Genomic DNA, 20372 nt, shown 5'->3' on the forward strand with positions numbered 1-20372 from the left:
CAGAGGCATTCACATTTGTGATTCGAGGTTACGGAATTTATGGGAAAGGAATGAAGTGGTCATAAACCAGGACTTAACCGTACTTACTCATCTGCAACAGTGCAAGCACACTGCTGCTGTTTTTTCTTCTGGAATCTAGTTCAGTGAACTCACTTCAATAACCTGGCCAGGATGAAAGGTTAAACGCATATACCCAGCAGAGCTGCTGAACTCCAAGGCCTTGGGGACTTTTTCAGCCTAGATGGGATCCATAGGCTATTCGAGACTATTAAAGACCTCCTCTGCTCCAGCTGGCTGTTAAGACACCAAAATTATTAGGCAACTTGGTGAAATGTCCCACAACCATTCCCTGAAGAAGAAGAGGTTGGAAACATGCTGAAAAGATTAGAAGGCTTGTCTGACAGTGAGTCCTTGCTGAATGGTATATCACAAAGTGAATACAGCTTTTAAATCTGGAACACATGGCCTCTGTCTTGATGCTGTGCAGGCTGACATTTGAACAGCATCACATGGCTTAGTCTACATTCTTTTAAATAAATATTTTAATAAATATGTAGAAAACCAAAAGGAAAAATCAAAAGTATTTCCAGAGATTTGTAGTACATTATTGTCTTCACAACAGACTTTAAATCTCTCTCTTTTCAATGGGGAGGGAATGAAAGATAGGCCTCAGACTTGGCATGGTTGATCTTCCTGGGCCATATTACGTGTTCCAAGAAGCTCAGTTTTTTTTAAGTTGCTTCCTTTTTGTGCCTTTTAATGCACAAGGCTTTTTACTCTGTCCATTACTGCGATATCTTTAAGGCACTGGTGAACAACCAGCGTGTTAAGGGTATTCAGCCTGGTCCCTCTGTGCTCAGTAGTCAGGGTCCAGGGGGATCTTCTGTCCAGTGTTTTCTGCTTCCATGGACTCTGATATAAAGTTGAGGCGTTTGACACCTTCCATCAGCGTTCACAAAGCATCATATCCAATGAGCATATTGATCTCTGTTGGTGCTTGTGGCCCAGCCCCTGCTCGGCAGCGAGTGCCATCTCCACTGCAGGTGCCATACGAGTAGATCAAGGCATGTGGGGGAGAAGCTGTTTGGAAAAAAGAATTTCAAACCCAGCCTTGCATAACAGCTCTGGATTCGGGGCCTTAACAGCTTCATAAAAGCTTGTTGCTGGTGTTGTAAAACTCTAATACACAAGTTCATTCCACATAAGAACATGGCTGTAAGTTTTTAGCTCCAGATGCCAAGGAGTGAGCCCAGCCCGTTTAAAATGTGTTAAGCTGCAACGCGCTACGTAAGTTAATACTGGCTTTCTACTTCTTACCTTTTCTGCTTGGGGCTGCGCCAGTGCCAGTCACTTACATACCCCTTTACCTTGATTCACTGTAGGAGATGAGGCTGCCAAGCCAGATATTTACCTTGGGAACACACGTTCTTATCCTGTAACATTTCATCAGCCACAACTAAAGAAAAGATTTATGGACTTTGTAACACTAAGATTATTTAAGTCACTTGTTAGCCAAAAATAATGTAAAGACATACAGGGCTTGTTTCAAAAGAGTTGGTAATTAGGAGCCCATACTTTGCTCTGATTTACAGTGTAAGCTTGGTATCCAATTAGCAATAATAGTGTTCTTTTAACTAAAACACATATCCTTCCAAAATTATGCAGACTTTCCAATTACTGTGCTATGATGAAATTATAGCTAGAGACTCATAAAGTTGTGCATAGTTTATAAATGCAATATATTCTTAACTACCTTGCTGTACAGTATATACTAGCAGAGCTCATATGTTCTCTGCGTTATGGAGGCTTGTTAAAAAGCACGTATAAGATTATTGAAAAAGTATGTCAAATAATATTTATGTACTTACTACCATTGTGATAGGCTGTTAGTGTTCCTTCTGATTAACACTTCTGGTCACATAGAGCATGATTGCGTGACCCAATCTCTGAAATTCAAGAAAGAGTTTAGAAACCTCTCTTCAAAGCACCTTTTAAACCCTGGATGGTTACCATTGATCTCTGTTTTACCTCGTAATTAGGATATCTCATTTATTTTGCATAAAACGAGGAAAGGTTTTGTTCCTTTTTAAAAGCAAATTTGTGTAATGAAGAACGGCGGTGACTCACCAGCTTGCAGCTAGCATCTCCCTCGTGTCTTTCTTGTAGCCAAAGACAGAGCTCCAGCCTTTTTCACTAGTGTGGGAGCAGGCTGATAATCAGAAATGATAAATCTTGTCATACAGTTAAAATCCACACTAGGAGAGCAGGCTTCCACAGTGCAGAACAACCTTTAATTGCTGTCCAGGCAGTGGGAGAGATCAGAGGGAAGCTCCTTACTCTGCTCATAGCAATTCCTTTCCAGCTGTGATGTTCTGGCACTTCTGCAGAGGGTTATTGATGAGAAAACCGAGTCTCTTACAGGAATGGGTGAATGACTAAGGCCGGTTCGACACTGTGAAAGTGTTTGTAATGCTTAATGAGATGACTCAGCAGACTGCTCCGGGGGGGTTTGCCATTTATTTATTATCATTATTTATTACTCAGAGTTTGCTGAGGACTGTTCGTTCCAGAAGGAAACTCCCATTCAACTTGCAGAGAAATGGTGGGAAAAATGGCGTGGATAGAGAGAATAACAGGAGAGTGAGTGCACTCTATTACATGTAGGAATTATGACCTGTGTGTGTATTGGTTTGCATTAGACTAGTGGGGGGTTTGCTATTACTGTTTGTTACAGATGATTTCAACTTTGCCAAAACCTTGTGAGCTCTTTGAGGTGAGAGTGGACAAGGAGAGGGTTCGGTAGGGATGACTCAGGCTGTTGTCATCCTCAGTCATCCTGTGACATGTCCTGTCTCACCCTCCTCTTCCCCAGCTTCTTAGCAGGGCCTGGTGTGGGACATGCTCTGTGTTGGATTTGGGGAAGAGGCCTGGGAGCTGGAAGAGAAAATCTGGATTGTTAGGTGGTGACTGCCTAGCGCTTTAGGTACCTTCTCTACTGCAAAGAACAGGCTGTCACCACCATAGTGAAAGCCCCTGCCCTGGGGCAGCTACATGGCTTTACAGCGCAGTATGTAATAAGAGATCAGAAAAACTAAAACTAAAAACTAATTTAAAAAAACCCTCAGTAACTGATGAATCTCCTGGAAACTTGCTCTTTCTTCAAGTCTGTCTTTATTTGTACAGTTCTTCTAACCTAACAAATGAGGCATCTTCTTTAGTGTGAGTCATTCAGGGGGACAGTTTGGGTTCTTCAAGTTTTGAGGCTATTTTAATTTCTCAGGCTCTTCATTGTCTGCATTTGCTTTGTTTCATTTGGTTTGGTTTTCCTTCAAGCTCTCAGTTCTATATAATATAAAAGTACTCAGAGCTGCATAAATTATGGCCCAAGATGCCTCAGGGGACTTGGTAGTGAGTTACAGCACTGTGTCTTCATACAGTGTCTCAGCTGCTCCAGTTTACTGGTCCAAGTGGAAGGAGGCTGAGAACATTACAGCTTCAGGAGAGCTTGATGGCTGATGGCAATCCGTGCATTCAGTCAGTAAATCTGACCTCTGCAGACAGGGATTCATGCTGCCAGACTGCTCTGGCCCACCCACTAGAGGTGTGGGGCTGATGGAAAACTTGATCACAGCATTTCCGGATAACCTTAAGGATTGCCTGGGTTTTTTGCCCTATCCCAAAGGCTTGCCTTGGCCCTGGGGGTGGCTGCCTCCAGACCCATCCCGGGAAATATCTGGAACTGGCAGCCAAAGTCCCAGTTGGTCCCAGTGCCACCCACTGCTCAGCCCCGTCCCTGACCACCCCACAATGTGTCTCTGACACTCTCTGCAGGTTTAGCTCTACTAAGAAAAGGGAATAAATCGAGAAGAACATGCTTGGATCATGTCTGGTCTACTTTCAGCTGGCCTCATCTTGACAGTTTAAGTTCTCCAATGTGCTAGAATCAGAAGAGTGTAAGCAGGATGGAGGAATATGAAGTACCAGGGGAGCAATTGGGGCAGGGCAGAGGCAGATTTAGGGTAGGTGGGGTTCAGGCAGCACAATGATAGACATCCAACAGCTGTGGAAAACAATAACAACTGGATAAAAGAAAAAATCATGGGAAGATGGTGTGTGCAAACTGGGGCATCAGAACTGCACTGGTTCCCATTCAACTAGCTGTTGAAAGCCTCAGCAAAATAAGACAGCCTCTCACTTCAAAGGGCTTACATCAGCTGAGGAGCTGTGCTCCATGGCCTGTATCTGGAGAAGCTGCAAAGGCACAGAAAGCAGACTCAGCAGCTGGTAACGTGTCTGTAGCTGACAGTATGGAAGCACTTTTATATCCGTGTGTTGCAAATATTTACACATTAAGTCATGGCAATTAGGAATAATTAGAGTGGAATGTACCTTGTCTTCACAGAGCCAGGAACTAGGCCCAGGTCATAAACATTGAGTTTATTTCTGTTCAAACTCTACAGGGTAGGGCGAAGAGTGTTTAGTGCCTTCCCATGGCTGTGGTGGGAATCCATGGTGGGGGTTTAAAGCACAAATGCAGGTTTAGGTCTTGAGCTATGCAGTGTGACCCTTCTCCAAGGCTATTTAATTGCTATTTAATGTTTTCATCTTATCAAGCAATTTGTGGAGTAATAGCAAATATTCCCTAACAGCTACCCAGGAGCACAATTTGGCTTCTCATAGGAATACACACTGAGAAGCCTTTCCACCAATATTGTTCCACCCAGCCTTCCTAGAAGTACTGTTACAAATGAAAGTCAGTCGTTGTTAAGAGTAAGTTCCTCACTGGGAAGTGGAGGGGATTTGTTCACTGGCTGGTAAAGGGACTGGAGAATGACAGTAACTAATTCTAGAGCAGCTTTGCTGGTGAGATGAGTAGCCATGAGCTATGCTCATGGGCACTTATGCTGTTGTGCTGTGGGAAGCATATCCTCATAATAATACCTCCTTGATATGTTTTGAACTTGTATTGCAGTGTGAGTAGGAGATGCCACATAAAGCAAATCCAATTTGTAGAAGCTATTGACATCTCTAGAAGCCAGGAGTAATGATGGGCTGCTTTCTCTTTGCCTGCACCGCAGCTCTATTGTTGTTTCGTAGCGTCGTGAGGCGTTATTCATAATTGTTCATAAATGTGGTAATTAAAAATGTCAGAGCACATAAACTGCTTTTTAATACTTTGTGTTTATACCAAGCTATTTATTAATTGTGTAATTTCCCAACATATTATTACTTCACCTTAATTGGTGTTAGGCAGTGTGTTAATCTGCCACGCCAGCTCTCTCTAATTGCCACTGGCTTTCTACCACGTCTGCTATTAGCCTGTGCTTAGTGATGTCTTTGGTTCTGGCCCCCAGGGGGACAGGATGTTGTTGACTAGGTTGATATGATGTGTTCTGGGGACAGTCTCAGCATTTGTGGGAAGCCCTGTGCCAGTGCAATTGTGAAGGTCGCCAAACAGGGTGAGCAGTGAAGACGTGTCATAGCCTCATCTGCACCAGAACTGACTCAGCAGCACTGTGAATACTAAACTACATCAGCTTAACCCAAGCACGTGGAAGCTGTGTATTACCTTGCTCACTGGGGGAATGATGGCCAGGGGCTGTGCAGCTGTGCCTGAAGGGTGACATTTAGCAACAGCATAATCAAAATCTACTGTGCCTTAATACTGTAAAGTAGTTTTCTTGCTTGGGGAACGTATCGCCAGCCTTTCTTAATATTAGGTGTTTTGGAGTTGGACAATGATGTGAGCAGGCTGTATAGTTTTAAAGTGAATCCAGTCTTTAGAGATAGTTGAAATCTCCAGCTACCATGAAATACGTTGTCACTTCAATTACAGTTGCAAGTACCTCTCTCTTATTTGTTTCCTGTAATACCAGACAGACTAGGTAAATATATATCTTTTTTAATGAAGCACAATATAGTTTTTAAATGGTTTATATCAAGTTGTTTCCAGTTTCTTATAAACTCCTGATTTCTAAATATCCCATTATTTGTACCATATGTTTCACTGAAGTCATTGTTACTAGTACAGCAGAAAATACATAAATAATCTGGTAATTTAACATAAGTTTGTGATTTTTCTTAAGTTACTGTCAATCAAATATCATTAGTATAAACTGAAATCAAAGCAGAGCCAAGATCTGTAATTAAATCATGGAGGATGTACTGAGACAATGAGAAAATAAGGAGTACTTTTGTAGGCTGTCCTACATACAGCTGTCATTGTGTTTGTTAGCAGAGAGAACACAGAAGTCTTGAAGGAGGTGATTTTTCCTGACAGTGACTATGCTTTTGTCAAACAGGTTTCAAAGTACTGTCATGACAGTTGGTATTAATCTTATTAATTGTGTTTGGTTTTCACTGAAGCTAAATATCCAATGCTATGTGAGGGAATAAACAGGCTTATTGTGGTGACAGAATAGGAGAAGTCAAAAATGGTAGTGGAGGATGCTCCCAACTTGCACCCTTGTTGGGAACAGGGTGATGGAGAAAGTCTCCATTCTCTGAAAAAGGAGGTCAGAGAATGGAGCTGGCGAGAGAGTCAAGTTATGCTTTGGAGAAAAACTCAGTGTTTCCTGACCAAAAAATGCCCTGATTGCCCAATGCAAAATACAGCTTTTTTCCTTTTGTCTCCTCTCGCTCTCTTTTCAGTAATGAAAAAAAGGGAAAGGAGAAGGAACGGATCATAAGAAGAAAAATATGGAAGAGGAAACTGGGAAGGGAGACCAGCACCGGATCCTTAACAGTTTGTGGGGATCCTTTTAGAAACATTTAGAAAAATCTAAAATAGATGAACTTTTTCAGGTTTGGGACAATGTCATTTTAAATCAGAGGTGGAAAGAGAAAAAGCGAAGACCACTCCAGGTGCTATAAATCTCAGTTCTCACAACAAGTTCAAGGTATCACTGAGGAGAATTACTCATGTGACCAGGGGTCCCTTTTTTTTCCCATTTAATAGAGTTTTTTCCAGACTTTGAATGTGTCTTGGTTAACAGTGCATAGCTTGGTCTGACGTATTTTCCACCCGTCTTGGTGTCACTGCATCAGCAGGTCCAGCTGCCTTTAAACCTGTGCATTTTCTCCTCATCAACCTGTGTTGTTGCCATCTTCGATTTTGCTTGGTTTAGAGGTACGTTTTCAGATGAAGTCACAATCGCATTGCTTGAGGTCTGTGGCTAGGAACTCAAGTTTCCCATTCCCACTTTTCAGGGGAAATTTGCGATGACAAGGTTCCCCATCTCAGGTGAAAATCCTATTGGGCAAATTTAGTGTATTCCCATTATAGCTCTTGTATTGACAACTTCATGAAACAGCCAATTTAACTACATAATGAACCCTCATCTGTTCTTTGGCTATTCTCTGTTCTGCTTTTCTTCTTCCTGGAATTCTCTTTCCCTTCTGAATCTCCAGTTCATAGACCCTGGCTCTAAAAACGCTATTCCAGAACCAGCCCTCTAGGCAGTCACTGATGCATGAAATAGAAGTACATTTCCTCTGCCAAGGTAGAAAGTGAGAGGCCAACAGTAGGCTTTAGGTTCACAGGGCAAACCACAAATCTGAGAGGGAGATGTTCCCTGCGGATAGACGACAGCAATGGGAGCGTGCATGACACTGTGGATAACACACTGTTCCAGTGCCAAGAGCAGTGTTGGAGATGGAAGATAGAGCCGCTTCCGAGATGACTGCTGATCTCACAGTCGCTCTGAGAAGCCGTATCGATGTTGAAGAGGAGGAGGCGATGAAGCTTGACTTCAGCAGGCAGGAGCAAGCAGCATATGTTAGGGCTGTGCAGTGATGGCTCCTCCAGTGTTTCTGCTGTAAGCTCCATTTTTCAGGGGTTTATAACTTGGTCATAAAAATTTACTGCAAGCTGTAATTTGGCACACAGGGTTCCAGCCTGAGGAGCATACTGCTTTTCTTATTGAAACTGCAGTTGGTTTATTGACAGGCCTGTTTTCAGATTGCGAGAGAGTGACGAGTGAAATAGAAATCTAATTGTTTCAGAAACTTTTTTCCCCCTTTTTTAATACTCTCTAGCCCCAAACCAACTTTAAACATCTACTGGTGCCTTTGAGTATTACAAAGAATTAAAGCTAGTTAAGAAATTCACTTTTAAGTAGTGGCTACTGTGCATATCATACTTGCAGCATATAGCCTGAATAACCCCAGTGCAGCTTTCCAGTTTTCTAGATGTAGAAACACAGCTGAAACAGAGATATGAAGTGGGATACAGTGAAGCAGTTATTGTAGACCTATATAGCAGAACTGACTGTGATTTGGGCCAGGCCACTCAATTTAATGCATCTGCTCTTGCAAAGACACCAGAGATCTTGTGGATCAGTTCTTTCAGGTACTGCCTTTCTCTTCTGGAGAGTATAAGTAAGACTAGAAGCAATTTTGCAGTTACAGTTTAAGCCATTGTGTATTAAAGCTTCTGATTTGAAAGCTCGGTCATGGATGCACTATTTGTTGACTGTTCAGAACTAGTGCTACAGGCTTTGCAGACCACAGTCACGGTGTTTCTGAGTACTGGATGCTAATTGTGGTCAGCTAAGGAAGCTGCTCTCCAGCCCCTGCCTACCTGCCAGCATCCTGCCCTTCAGTGTCACTCACACACAGGCTGACATCCCTTGCACAGTTCTTAACCCAGCCTTTCAAATACCATGGAAGAAATGCTGAATTGGCAAAGCAAAGCACTCAGAAATTGAAAAAGATCTCTGCAGGCTCTACGCCACACTCCTGTGCCTGTAATCCTGCAGGTTGGAATTACCTGCGGCAAGCTTTTGAATTCTAGCTTTATGGTGGAAGTGTCACAGAAAATACCTCTATTTATTTTGTGCAAACCAGTTCACAGTTTTTGACCAGCTTTACTTAATCCTATTGACTAAAAATATGCTAACTGTGTGTCCAGGTTTGCAGATGACCTTTGCTCATGTTTGAGGACTTGGGCCTGAGCAGGCTGATGTTGCACATACAGAAGAACACTTTCCTGTCCCAGCGCACCTTTTGGATCTAAGCAAGCAAAAGTGTTCTGGGGCTGGTGTCTTTAGTTTTCTGTACCATAGCCTATGTGAAGCTGTATCTTTCTTGACAAAAGAGGTTTGTGAAAACAAAACGTATTTGGAATGCTTTGGAAATACCTTGCATCCATCGTGTGGTAACATGAAAGAGGAGGGGAGATTGGCATTGTATGAATTCAACTGCTGGGGCCTCCTTGGCCTTTCTCTCACATCAGGAAATTGGTTCTATCTTTACCTGTCATAAACAGGCTCAGGCTCACTGGGTGAGTCCTGTTTCAGGTTTGAATTCTTTGTGTGGAAGACCAAAAGCCCAAATTGCTGTAGCAAGATGTCAGATCCAACTCTTCTTCCTTGAACCCAGAAAAAATGAACTTAGAGCCTCAAAAGGTGCTTCTGTTATCGCAGGGTATTTGTACTCTCATGATGCTTAAATCTGTACTTCTTGCTTGACTGCCTTCACCCCTTTGAGATTTGTTTTGGCTATTTCAGGGCTCCCGTTGCACCCCTGGGGATACAACTTTGAAACCATCCTTAAAGAACCAGTTTGGCTGTATAGGTACATACCAAAAAGACCAAGCAAAGGGATTTGTGGACTGTGTGTGATGACAGTACTTCAGCAAATCAAGTGGACACATTGCTGCCAGATCCATTTCTCTTGGCAAATGCTGACAGTGTTCTGCATCCTGTCACAACTGTCCTCCACTGTTTGTGATCTTCATTATGCAGACTGTGTATGTGTAGGGATTCACCATGCTAATTTGCATAGCTAACATTAGAGAGGCTGTTCTTGAAAGGTAACAAAGTACAGATGGTGTAGTCTCTATAGATTTGTTTGGGATGTTCAGTGCATTTGCTGTCTCTTTCACTCAGGGACTGCTGTTGCAGGGAAATTATACGGACTGAACCTTTAGCACTGATGTGCTGGAGAAATGAAAGTTGATTACAGCTCAGCACCATGGGAGAAGGAGCAGCATGGAGGGAGAGAGGAAGGGTGCAGGTCCTGATAGGGCACTGCACCTCCTTCCCCAGCCTCCTGTGTGACCTGACCATCTGGGGAAGGGGGTCTGAAACCTTGCTGGCACCAGGAAGTGGTGATGGGCTGCTGCTGTCTGGCAGTGGTCCTGCCACATCCACAGCCTCACAGCCTTCACACCTAGGGCTGGCAGGAGGCACTAGCCAATGAGCCATTGTCCTGGAATGGCAAGTGCTGAGAACAGCAAATGTTCATGTTCCCTCTGTGTGTGTGGGAGGCCTGGAGAGCCAGCAAAGCAGCTGGGTCATCGCTGCTGCACAGTGACGCTTTGGGGCAGCACGGCTGCTGGGGTGGAGGAGACACGGCACACACAAATCAGCCTGTGCTGCTGAGGAGTGTCTGTCATAGAATCACAGAATAGTTAGGGTTGGAAAGGACCTTAAGATCATCCAGTTCCAACCCCCCTTGCTCCTGTGACAGCTCTCACTAAAAAATCAGAAACGTTCTCATAGACCCCACCATGGTCTGCACCATCCTTGTGCCACCTCCCAGCTCCTCTGGTCTCTTTGGGAGGACGCTGCTCTAGGAGGGAGGGTCAAGCTGCACTGGAGAGGCAGAGAAGGCAGACAGAATGGGCAGGGGCTGTCATTGTGTAGAGGGATAATGAATGAGAGTGATGAGAAATTATTGTTTTAAACCAAAGAAATGAAATGGCACACAATTGTGCTAATACAGAATTGAGATTGCCCAGTGGCTAAACTTACACCTTTGAGATTCAAGACAAGAGGAATTCTGGTGCCAATTATCCCTAGCTCTTCTAAGATAACACAGGGGAGGACAGGGATGTGCAGAAGTTACTTTGCAGTATTGATCTCTATCTAGCCAGAGCAGAGATTTAGCTACAGATTTGCATGTGAGTCTGAGCTGTTTCACACAGCCCTCCACTTTATTAACCAACAGAACAAAACCAGAAACTTGCCAGCCTGAAGCTCTGAAGTTACCAGCAGACCACTGGTCTGGTCTGGTCTGGAACATCCAGTTCAGGTAAGCGCAAGGATCGGAAGCCATGGAAAAAGGTTTATGTGAGCCAGAGTGAGAAAATACATGGGTTCACACAGGCTCCAGTGCAGGCTTGGCTGTGCCACAGGAGCTGGCAAAAGCCACTGGGCATTGTCTGCCTGCCTTCTCACTGCCTTCACCACCCTAAGAATAGCTGACAAGCCGAGAAGGTCCGTTCCCACAGTGAGGGATATCCTGGCCTCTTCTAAACCTGGGATGGTCAGCAGAGGGGCGATGAGGGGATGTTACCCTGCACATATACACTAATTGCTTAAAGCAGCCCCATGGGTGTAGGCATAGTGTTTGAGAGGTTATGGTACGGTGATAGGGTTTGTTTTCAGGGGCAAACCTGAGCCTTTCTGGGACAAGTAGAGGTTTTGTTCATTGCAGCTCATGTAGCTTACATCTGCTTTATCAGGAAAGCACACATTCTGCGCAGGTGCTGAGTGTGACTTCCAGTGTTACGGACCTTTGCATAGAAAGGGCAGAGATAGGATGGCTTTGCTGAGCTTTTCTGTCTGGGTTTCAGAGCATGAATTACGACCCTCTTTACGTCTTTCTTTTCCTCTTGGCTTTTGGACATTTGGCTTTGCTCTTCAGGCCATGCTGAGAAGACAGCACTAAAAGATTTTGTCAGCAAATACCAGGGGCATTCAGAATGCTGTTTATCTGCAAAGATTTATGTCAGGACAATCAGATGCTCTCTTGCCCTCTGTGTTAGTGTATGGAATGATAAACATTATCAGGACATAGTTTTAAAAGCTTAGCAGATACTTCTTATCTGCACCAACTAAAGGATGTGATGCCTCGTGTCTGCGTACCTGTGAAATGTAAGCTCTGGAAAATGAGTGGAAATGTAATAATCGTTTATATTTATGTAGAGTCTTTCATTTCAACAAGTCTGAGTTTGTTTTACCAAGGCATAGGTCAGGCTGCTTGTCTGTGGAACACTTTGCAGGCCATAGAGGCTGCCGGCATAGCAAGGAATAGAGAAATCATAGAGAGCTAAGCAAGGATGAGGGCATTACAGTGGGATGCAGTTTTACTGTATAAATAGTATTTACTTAAGAGATTGGAAGGTGATTCTTCATGCTTCCAATTCGCATCCTGCAACCTTGGCTGTAGTTTCACAGTGCATTGGCCCTCAGCAGCAAACATGGTTTAAAAAGTTCTCCCGTGGCTGTTCATTCATGCACCAGGGTTTGAATGTTGCTCTCCCTTGTTTCCATTATTTGTGTTTATGGAATCTGCAGTTTAAACTGAACAGATCCTGATGAAAATTAATGTTCTCAGTTTTTGACTCTGATAAAACGACTGGTCTGGTTCACAGCATGGCTCTGCAAACACTTGTCTGGGCTGAACTGAAGCATGCAAAACAAAGCAGGAATGAGCAAAAAAGAGTAGAAAAAAGTGGCAAGAATTCCTTAAGTCAGTTTTGGTAACAGCTTTGTGATGCTGGGCCCTGTGTTCAAGTGAGATGACACACGAGGAGCACACCAACAGTGGATTTTGGTCATACTTTGTATGTGTGACAAATACAGTTAAGTTTTGTCCAGTGCAGCTCATCCAAGTTACCTTTGCTCTAACAGAAAACTCCTCTTCAGTGCTAGTGCTGAGCATGACTTCCAGTGTTATGGGGCACTGCAGAGAGGGCAAAGATGGGGGATGGCTTTGCTGTGTACTGATGTAAGAACAGCATTAGTGGATAAAACTAACGGTGCACAGCACTGTGTACCTAATGCTCTAAAGTTCCTCTCTCTAGAAGTCAAATGGAAAGAGGCCTTTATTTATTACATCTTCTCATTCCCTTAGGTGTGATGCCTAAAGTAAATTACTGTATGCCACTACATCTAGTGGCCATAGGAGAGTGTTGGGGTGCAGCTCCGTATTTTGATGCTATCTCAAGTAACCAGCCTGATGTTCAATATTTAATTAAAAGCAGAAAACTTGATGCAGCTAAAAGAGAGGGATCCAAAGCCCTAGGAATGGTGGCCTGCCTGATACTTCTAACATGCTAATTGACAAATCTTGCTTTACAGCTGCATCTGGGACCAGTCTTTATATGTCCTTTATCTCTTTAATTCCTTCTGCATGGAACAAAACAAATTGTAAATGAAAAACACTGGCTTATTGTATTCATCTGAGGACATGCTAATTGGAAATGATTGCTTCATACTGGGCTGGATTCAAAAATATGTACATCTCTCTTTCTCTCTTTTACACATAAATCCATTAAATACTTGTGTTGAAACAGGAATTACGAGGTCAGAGGGAAGTGAGATAAGTAAACCAGAGACAGGCACTTAAGAGGTATCCATACAACGGGCAAAATTCCCGTGCCAGCTCCCAGATCTTTTGGCACAGATGTGATTGGCAGAATCTACATTTTCATTACAAGCAAAACAAAAGAAAACAAAGTCTTGAGCCTTCAGGTCCACAAAGATAATTTGAAAAACATGAACAAGAAATGATTGTTTTAATCAAATCTTGCATTTTCTTAAGCACACTTAAAGCTAATAAAGAAGAAGTGTGGTGTGACGTTAGGTTAAGATTTGATGGAAGGATTGCTTGTACTTTCTTCAACCAGTTCAGTTTCTTTCTCACAAGCGAACTTGGGGTAGAGAAAAAGGAGACCTATGAGGAACCTTAGTAAGGACATTCTTTTTAAAATCTCATTATTTTTAATAATTATGTAGTATTTTGGACTAAAATGTAAAGGGATTTTGTTCAGGTTTTATCACCTGAAAACTTTAGTAGAAAACCTTTAGATTACTTCAGATTTGGGTTTTTTTTTTTTTGGTGGGGAGGGTTGATACCAGATGAAATGTGGAGCCTTGGGTGACATGGTTTAGTGTGTGGTGTCCCTGCCCATGGCAGGGGTTTGGAACTGGATGATCTTAAAGTCCTAAGTCCTTTCCAACCCTAACTATTCTATGATCCTCTGTTTGTTGCATGCTGGTAGTGCCAATTTGAAGGATTAAAGTAAAACAAAAGACCAGTTAATGTTAAATGAACCAGAGTCCTACATCACAGATCGCGTAGGGCCCTTGTATTATAACAGCAGACGCTGTTCCAGTTAGGAATGCTGTGCACACAAACAGAGTATAAAGTCCCATACACAACACTAGATCAAAGAATAGTGGTAACTCCATGTTTCACTTGCGAACTGTTTCTGACAGATCACAGATGCACTGCAATAAGCTCCTTCGTGGCTAAATTGCCAGTTATTGAACAGTGGCCAACAGCAAAAAGTGGGTCATAACAACTTTTCTTTCCTAAGCCAGAATTACATGTTTTTATGTTTATCATCACCATTATGATATTGCCATTTACATCCCAGATCACCTACCCAGCATTGGAAGGGCATGAAATTTGGCCAGCATTATATTGTGCCCTGGGTTTAGAGTTCACCGGGTTTTCACAACTTCTCAACTGGCATTAAAAGCAAGAAAAAGTGAAGTTTTGACTTGCAGTGGGCTCCACCTCCAGGTCTCCTGTCCTCCCACAACTGTTAGCATGCATTTGGAGCTGCACTGTTGCGTTTGGCGTAAAACCTTTTTGGTTTTCTTTGTTCATTGTCATTTTAAGGTACTGGATGAAGAGTCCATGGGTTTGCATGTGGGACGGCTGTGTCAACTTTTTACTGATAGTCCAACCCCACAACTTAAGGGGAGAAAGGCAGAATATCCCAGGTGAAGTGAAAGCCTGACTCCGCTCTTCCTGTGCTGGGCTGTTTGTCAGTGATTTACACACAGAAGAGAGCAGCCCTGTGAGTTAGCATCCAATTGATCCTTGTCTGTCTGAGATGGGAGAGCTGAGCTGGGAGATTGTCTGAACAAGAAAGGATTCACAAAACTTGCTTTGCTAAAAGAGAGTTGGGGACTTTTCAAAGCAACCAATAATTACATGCTTTTGGTGCTATTTTCATGCTTTTTTCTGCTATTAAACCTGGTAGCACACTCACTCTGAGCTGTCCCTTCACCATCACTTTGAAGAAAGTTTTCTTGGTTGAATGAGACAAGCAGCTACAGCTGCCTGATGCTGCCATTGAGCCCTGTCTGCCTTTGAGGTCCTGGGCTGAGCTGGCCTTGCAGCTGATTATCAGTCCATTCTGAATCCAGTAGTTCTGGTGGTGGAAAGAGGAACATGGTGGTTGCGCACAAGGAGCAGATCTTCAGAGTAAGATGCTGCCGTTCCCAGCCTGCGTTGTTTCAGAGCAGACCTGTTGCTGTTGGCTCTCCAGAAGGAGGTCAGTGTTCTGTGTGTCAGCCCTCTCTGATGTAACTGAGCTGGTGCAATCACAGAATAGCTCTGAAATGGTCTTGGGAGAATGGTTTTCTGTTCCCATCTCCCTGCTGTGGGAACGTACCCTTTCAGCCACGACTGCAGGACTCTACTTTTCCCTTTCTTGTTTCTGCCCTGTGTCAAGAATGTTTTATGTGCTGACAAAATTGATTTTAATGCAGGGGGAATGACTCTAAGAAATGGTTGCAAGCTTAATTAAGGCTCGAACCCACTGATCTTCTTCATTGTGCTTTGCAGTGTGACGATTTAGCTCATTTGCAGGGAAGGCCACTCTGGGGGAGATGATTTTGCCCAATGCTCATAGAGGTTCTCCTCAACTGGCCAAATCTTTTCCGTGCCCTGATGAAGGGTCACTTCCTGTTGGCACTGTTTGGTGCATGTGTGGCTTTAAAGAGTGAGTGCACAAATGTGTCTGTGATAACCTGCTGGCGTGACCCTTTGTGGCTGAGCATGTCCTCGGTGGTGGTGTTGTGCCAAGGCATGCTTTAGCTCAGAGAGCCTCTGGGCTGAACTCTGAAGTGTAAGAGCTGTGATTTTGTCATGGTAAGTTTTGAGGGACAATCATGTGTTAGTTATGGTGAAAAAAGTCAATGGGAAACCAAACAAAACAACAAAAATCTGGGTGTGTTTTGTGCTGCCCAACGCAGGGTATTTAAGTACACGGACTTGGTTGATCCTAGGCAGAACTGGGTTCACACATCAAACTCAGTAACATGCTATTCATTGTAAATATGATTCAGAGGCAGAAGGAGCATCCTGTACCCTTTTAATCATTTCTTTCATCCCCATCCTGTGCTCTAAAATCCTTTCTGTCCAGTGGGCACAACCTGCCATTCAGTGAGCACAAGCTGCTCAGCTTTCCTGTTTTGTTTTGCTTTCCTGTGCTGCTCTATTTATCTTGGCGACCCCACAGTGCAAGCAGAATAGTGACTGCAGTTGACTCTGTAGAGACCTGACTGTTCCTTTTGCTTAGCTGACATCATCAGGTTTTATCTCCTCAGACCCTCTCCCTGCCTTCCAACCCAACCAGGCTTTGGTCTTGCCTTCCCAGAGGCCATCATTCTCTTCTTTGTCCTTCCAAACCTTACTGTCTCCACCAAATGGAGTACAAATTTTGTCCTGCCAGCACCTATTCAGTTGGATTCAGTTGAATTCACATGGGCATCTCCTTGGCCTGGGTGTCTGTTAGGCTTTTTAAGCCTTACCTCCTCAGGAGCTCCCCTAATTTTATTGTTCTCTAGGAGCTCCCAATGGTCACAAGGAGGAAAGTGGTGGCAGCATATCCCAGCTGTCTTAGACTATTGTCTGAGGATGAGGGGGCTCAGTCACCTTCTGGAAGGCCACTTAGCTTCAGGGTTTATGAGGAGGGTGTCAACTGCCTGTTTCTGGTCTAAATGTGGTAACCCACCAGCACTGCTGGTTAACATGACTTGAGGAGACTGTGATCTTTAAAATGTAAAGCTGTCTCCCACCAAGAGTAGGTAAGAAAACAGTACAACAGGCACCTCTTGGTACAACAGGTGACAGTGGCCAGCACCAAAGGCTTCTCAACAGGTATGAAAACTGGAGTAGGCAGATGTGATCACATAACCCAGAAGGAGGAGGCTTAATATCCTTCCTATACAGCTTGCTTGAACTTTGGCAGTCTTGCTACACATGCATAGGTCCAAAAGTTTTCTAAGATGCATTTTGTCTCCACACCAGTGCCCCACAGCAGCAAACTCTGAAATCTCCCATGTCCTGTGAATAAATGTTCCCTTTGGCTGGTTTTAAATTTGCCATCTTTTAAATTAATTGCACACCCTTTTCATTCTTCCTGTGCCAGACAGAAGAAAAGATCCCGTTATATTTTCTCTTAGACCTTTCAAGAAGTCACCTTTTCTCTTATTTTTAAAACAGTGGTGCAGCATTTTCCAAGTCACTGTTTCCATCTACCCTGCTGCGTTTGGCTAAAGAAGCCTCCGAGAAGTTAACTCTGCCCTTCAAGTGTATAGAAACCCTTAGGCTGACCCTTAGTGAGTTCTGAGTAGCACTCTTACTTGCCTGGGCTGGTTGGAAAACGTCAGATTGATGAGGTGGAATATTTGGCTTTATACAGCTACTGGCTCCTGGTGAGGATTAGGAAAAGGCATTCTAATGGTGATGAGCCTTCTGAACTTTAGGAGTCCATGATGCTGGCTATGCTCTAATGGCAGGTAAGCTCGATCACACAGCTGAAGTGGTTTTGAACACCTATAGGCCTCTTGACTCAGCAAGGGATAGTATTTGTGCTATTTTGAACCCAGTCCTCTATGTTACTCTATCAGACTGCCAGGCAGTAGCTCAAGACTCAGCTTTAAAGGCAGCCTTCTATAGACTTTCTATGGAAGAGGCAATACAGCTTCCCCAGCAGTTTAAGAGAGTTTAATGCACAGATGCATCAGTAGTTGTGTGTGCGGTCACACATACAAAGGCTCTGTAACCTGCTATGCTTATTATTCAGAAGAAGCACAACTGTGTGTGAAAAGCTGATGCCAGTGAGTGGTTTCACAGATAAAGTTTTCAGGCCAGGAATGTTTTGAGGACATTCAGCATGGAGAGAACGGTCCTGTTGATGTCATACCATGTAATTGGTGAGGTCATGTGTATATAAAAGTCATGAGAACAGGAAAGACTGGTAGGCCCACCACTCATGCCCCTTATATTTTCCTTGCATACATTTTCCAACTGTTTGTTTCCAAATGTTTGCCTATTTGCTCTTTTGCTTCTCTGGAATTAGGGTCTAATTAAAAGGCACCAGCCTCCAAGATTAAATTTCAAGTTCTTATTTCACATGCTCACTTTTGGCAGTGAGAAAAGCACACAGCTAACAAGAAGGCACATGAGGGTTTTTTGCTTCATACAAAACATTGATCTATGATTGGATAGAATCGTAGAATCATGGAATAGTCAGGGTTGGAAAGGACCTTAAGATTATCCAGTTCCAACCCCCTGCCATGGGCAGGGACACCTCACACTAAACCATGTTGCCCAAGGCCTCGTCCAACCTGGTCTTGAACACTGCCAGGGATGGAGCATTCACAACCTCCCTGGGCAACCCATTCCAGTGCCTCACCACCCTAACAGGAAAGAATTTCCTCCTTATATCCAATCTAAACTTCCCCTGTTTAAGTTTTAACCCGTTACCCCTTGTCCTATCACTGCATCTCTCCATCCCCAGTGGGTCCTAGCATTTCCAGGATTGCAACCAGTGGGAGAGGAGCTGGAGTTGGAGGGATCCACAAAATCTCCTTCCTGATCCCAAGGGTAAAAAGCGAAAAAGAAAGTGGAGCAGTCCTAGGCGGAGGCTTTCCTTACATGGCTGCCTGTGCTCAAGGCAAAGCATACCTGCTCCACTCCAGAGGATGGCTGTGTCAGCTGCCATCGCCTTGGTCCGTGGCACGTGTCTGCCCCATGTAGCAGACATAGCCCCCTGCACTATGCAGTATGGCACCACCCTTGCTGCGGCCAGTTCCACAGCTGGAAGCTCGCTAGCTCCCAAGTCTGAATTAATGAACTGTTGTGAAAGGCAGAAGTGAGCTCATGCCCCGCATTGTTCAGGTTAGTGTAGCTATGCCACAGGGAACCCCTTCCCATTAGACTTCCTTTGTAGAGCAGCGTGGAAATCGGATGCTTGTACCTTTTCTTTAGTTTCTGGCCACAATTCTTTGTGGTCAATCTGGAGAGAGTTTTGCATCCAAAGAAAGGCTTTTGTGCTGAGAGCCTGTCTATCTTGTTCAATTGTATTAGTTGGTCCAATGAAAGATATTATTTCTCCTGGCAAAGCTTTCCTCACTGTCATTAAAATATGCTTTTGTTTGCATATGGAATGTTGAGGTTGTATTGGACATTTTTCTGGGGAAAGAGAAAACAGGGCTTTTAACAAATGCGTTTGGAGAAGTTGTAATCATTCATGAAATGCAAAAGTTTGTTCTCCTTTTCAAAGAGCTCATTGTGGGCACATAGATCACCGTGAAATCAAAGCAAGTTTACTACAGAACTCATCTCTTGCACTGAGAAATAAACTGAGGGCCTTATTTTTTTCTTGATTATGAGGTGTCTGGAGAAGAAACATAAGAGGAAAGGTGGGGATTTAGAAAGATGTATTGTAGATGAACTCAGAGTTCCAGCCTTTATCCAGAGTATCCTTTTTGCTAAAGCAGAATGAAAGTGTTCATCAGAATTCTCTGTGAGTAGATGATGAGCCAACATTTTGGAATACAAAATCATCTGTGAGGGTCTGATGTGAAGCTAGAATTGGAATAAAACCAACAGAATCTTTCCAGTGTTTCAAAAGAGAGCCATGGAAAGAAAGTTCTCTCCAGAAGACTCCCAAAGCAGAGTAGCATAAGAGCAATGAAAATTGGCCTTTCCTGTGCAGCTGTATGAAGAAACTGTTCTTGCCTGTGGAGTGCACACTCAGTGCAAGGATATCAAGGTACTTTAGGGACTTAAACCCCAATGAATCGAGGCTCAGCACAAGCCAGAAAGACCCAAATGTATATCCTCATTTTGCAAATGATGACTGAGTCACAGAGAGGACAAGCGTTTCACGTCTTGCTTTAAGTTTGGAAACGCAGTTCTGTACAAACCGGAGGGTGTGCGTTGCCTATGCCCTTGAAATAACCTTCTTCTTCTGCACCTGGAAGTTGTTCTCCATCCACAAAACCCAGTGGGGATATTTAAAGCCAATTCACAGGTGTCTGAAATTTTACATATAGAGGTGTGAGACTATTTAAAACATATGTGCAGGTGTTTACACTGCAAAGCGCAGGAGCAAGTCGGTGCACATCCAATTTAGGTTTCATGCTGAAAGACGGGGCTACCTTAAAGGAAGTCCAGGAACAGGTGGCAAAGCTGGCATGTTCCCAACTATATCAGAAAGGAGATAAACCATGCCATAAAGAGCTCATTTTTATACTATATAAAGTAAATGCTGGTTGCTTGTTTGATGTTTTGTTTTTTTTTTTTTTTCACACATCTATGAGAATATTTGG

The 20372-nt window shown here is 43.5% G+C and overlaps 1 protein-coding gene across 8 annotated transcripts in view; it reads left to right on the forward strand.

The window, feature by feature from the left end:
• Positions 1 to 20372, forward strand: part of GLIS1 (GLIS family zinc finger 1) — a 203421-nt gene that overhangs the window by 130912 nt on the left and 52137 nt on the right. The window lies entirely within an intron of this gene.

This window comes from Pezoporus flaviventris, unplaced genomic scaffold (genome assembly GCF_033815535.1).
Source record: "Pezoporus flaviventris isolate CSIRO_AGI_PZ_B2104156 unplaced genomic scaffold, CSIRO_AGI_Pfla_v1 ptg000013l, whole genome shotgun sequence".
NCBI classification, from domain to species: Eukaryota; Metazoa; Chordata; class Aves; order Psittaciformes; family Psittacidae; genus Pezoporus; species Pezoporus flaviventris.